The 3,522-nt window shown below is 52.8% G+C and overlaps 1 pseudogene; it reads right to left on the reverse strand.

Annotated features, from left to right (window-relative positions):
- Nucleotides 1-707: 707 nt before the first annotated feature.
- On the reverse strand, nt 708-1,738 carry LOC109301636 (annotated as a pseudogene).
- Nucleotides 1,739-3,522: the final 1,784 nt, after the last annotated feature.

The raw sequence follows: 3,522 nt of genomic DNA on the forward strand, positions 1-3,522 counted from the left end.
ACCCAAAATTCAGGGATTTAGAAGCAGAAATGTGGTTAAGTCTATTCCTGACAGATTTAGCTTGGGATCCACATTAGCATTTCCAGAGCTGGGGGCTGTTTGGATTCACTTTTTAGTTCCAAAAGAAAGAAGATTGGAAAATAAGAAGATTGGGGACGGGTTAGATGATATGTGGGATGAATTCACCCACACACTCATTGTTAGTGCCCCTTTCATAAATGCTAGAGTAACTCACACTGGACCATGCTGGTCAGGCAGGGAGCAGGAAGTAGCAAGGGACAGACTGAGTTTATTGGACAGTGATGCTGGTTGCAGGCAAAAGATGACTCCTTTCAGTTGTACGTATCTCTAAAGATAATGAGCTCTGATTTAATAGCCAAGACAGCAAACTGACCAAAGTAATTTTACTACATACTGCCTTAGGGCTGCTCTGCCACATATAAGGGTTGGCAGTGCTTCATATGCTCAGAGTCCATTAGCAGCCTTGTCTTCCAGTCCTACTGAATGTTTCATATGGTCACACTTCCCTACCCTCTGTAGCAACATTTCCACATGGCTATTACTCAATTGCTCAGCATGGTCAATTTCCACATGTACCACTGGCTTACACTTCTATATAACCCTTTTAACCTGCTCTTCTTGCTGTCACTTCACAGTTGGTGTCCCCGTTGCCCTACACGGTACTGGATTAGGGAAAGTTCTTCCCTTTAGATATCTCCTTTCAGCCAACTGTTTTTGGCCACTTGTCCCACCCTGGGCTGGGCGGCTGAACTGAACTGGAGCCGCTGCGCAATGAGAGCTTTGCAGGACTCAGGAGGGGGTGGGGGTGGAATGACAGACCCTCTGGGTATAGGACCCCCTTTTTCGGCACTAGGGCATGCTATGAAAGTGGGTGTCATTAAAGGGCATGCAGCCAGTCACCATCACATACAAAACCACACGCAGGCCCCACACATCATTCTTCTTAGCATCACAGGGGCACCAGGGAGCACCTTGGGGGAGGCATAGGTAGCTGATCTGCAGTAAGTGTTGCTCAGGTCAAGGTAGCCATGCACTTCCTTGCTAAAGCCAAAGTCAGTGAGCTTTGCTTGGTGGCCACTGTGGGTGAACAGCACGCTCTTGCACTTGAGATCCTGGTGCAGTATCTACCTACATGACCAGTTTGTGGTCACGTAGGCAATCCACAGCCTGCATGATCTGCCCAAAGATGCCCCAGACTTCAGGAGCTGGAGCAGGTCAGCTGACGCTGCTTCCATCGTAAGTTTCCTGTTGCAGATCCTGATGAATTCAAAGATCTGCACAATATGAGGGTGCTGAATGGAGAGTTCCCAGGGTAGAAATCTGCGTACAAAGTTGGGGGGTGCAAGGTGCCAGTCCACCACCTTGATGGCTAATAGGCCCTTGTACCTGGCTGAGGTCGCCACCTTCACCTTGAAGTAGATGCCCTCACCTAGGCTCTGGCCCAGGCCCAGCTTCTATCCCAGATCACTCAAAAGTCTGTCTATGGGAGGCCCCTGACATGGTGCAGGGTGGCTTGATGGGTCCTTTTATAGAAGAACAGAGGTAGGTTTCTCCCTCTGGGGCTGAAGGTTTTCAACCCATTGTGCCTGGCACCCATAAAACTTCCTTCCCATTTGCCCACTGAGCACTTGGTCCCAAGGGCAGTAATACTCACCTGGGTATTGTGAAGTACAAGGACTGTCACGTCACATGCCCTTATAGGTAAACAGGCTGTCATATAGCCTCACTGCTCTCCCATCCCCCATTTGAGAACCCAGGTAAACCACACTGCCTAGTAAGAGAGTCTGAAGTCACCCCCAGTATATAAGAACTAGTCCACCATAGCTCTGCTCATTTCTTCTATTTATGCTGCCAGGGCCCCTATCCTTTCCCTTCCTTACGAGTCTGTGTGCAGGTCTGTGATTTTTCCAGTCTCTTTCCTCAGCGAATGAGACTCAGGCTCAGCTGTGTTGCTTACCATCCCCATATGCAAAGAGTGCAACTGAAGTGACCTCTCCAAAGCACAGGGGGCATGTCTACATGTTTGTTAATGCAGCCTAGTTACTGTGCATTAAGTTTAGTACCTGGTTAACCAGTAACAGATGCTACAGTAGCCTAATAACACTGCACGGTAACATATTAGCACGTTTTTTGACCAGCACACTACAGCACAGTGTTATTAGGCTCCTGTGCAGTACGTGTTTTGTGTAAACATGCCCAGTGAGTACAACTCATAGATTTCAGACATTAGGACTGGAAGGGACCTTGCAAGATCATTGGGTCCAGCTCCCAGCCCAAGGGGCAGGAAGTCAGTAGGGGTCAAATGATCCCAGCAGGATATGCATCCAAGTGTTTTTTGAAAGTTTCCAGAGTAGGTGCTTGCACCACCTCTGGGGTGAGTCTATTCCAGGCCCTGGGGACTCGGACAGAAAATAAGTTTTTCCTTATATCCAGCCTAAAACAGTCTTCCAGCAGTTTGTAACCATCAGACCTTGTCTTCCCATGGGGTGGCCTGGTGAAGAGACATTCTCCCAGTTCCTGATGCACACCCCTTACGTGCTTATAGGCATGGGAGACTGGTGCCTCGAGTCACGGGAGGCACATGCCCCCCCCTCCCAGCGACCAGTCAGTTTCCATGGAGGGATTCCCACACGGCTGACTGCACTGACCAGGGGGGCCCCATGGCTGATCTCGCTCACTGAAAAGTAGCTGCAGGACTTCCAGAAGTGGCCACGGGCGCTTCTGCTGCTGGCCCTGGTCCCTGGCCTGCACTCCTGCACCATCTGGGAGCTTCATCTGGTGACCCTGCTCCCCAGCCAGTGCTACTGGGGGGGGGGGGGTACCAGCACTCCTGCTTGTCCCCCTGCCCATCACCTAGGCGGCGAGTGCAGCAGTCAGGAGGTGCACCAGCGCTCTCAGGAAGTGCATGTGCAGCTCCGTGCACCTCCTATACTCAAAGTAAGTCTATGATTCTTTGAATCACCCCTAGTCAGAATCATTTCCCCGCTTGTAAAAATCTTCCTGAAAAGCAAATATTTGCTTTTATAGTGAAGAAGGGGCCAAGTCCGGGGCAGGCTGTACCAAGAGAACAGCCTGCTCGTGGATTTGCTTTCCCTCACCTGAACCGACACAGGCGGAACCCACCGCCTAGTCTCGCTTTACTCAGCGCAGCCTGCTCTTCGGCGTGAAACACCGACGCGCAGCCCGGTTCCTCGGCCAGGGGCTGCCGCGCCCCCACGTGCTGCTCCCAGCCCGGCCCCCTCCTCCGGGGCGTCCGGCTCCCGGGGACAGGCGGGGGGAAACTGACAGTTTCCCGCGGGGCAGCCGGGGGGGAAACTGACTCAGGGGATGTCTGAACGTTCCAGGTCAAAGGACTAAAGAACGCGGCGCGGCCAATCAGCGCCTCGCCTCACCGAGTTCCATTCTGACTGCTCCGCGCCCCGCGGCCGGTACCATTCCGCCCCCTCCCCCGCCGCCGCCTCCAGCCGCTGGAGCGGGGCCGGGGCGCCGCGAGCGGGCCGG

Source organism: Gavialis gangeticus, unplaced genomic scaffold (genome assembly GCF_001723915.1).
Source record: "Gavialis gangeticus isolate Ggan-Ray unplaced genomic scaffold, GavGan_comp1, whole genome shotgun sequence".
In the NCBI taxonomy this organism is placed as follows: Eukaryota; Metazoa; Chordata; order Crocodylia; family Gavialidae; genus Gavialis; species Gavialis gangeticus.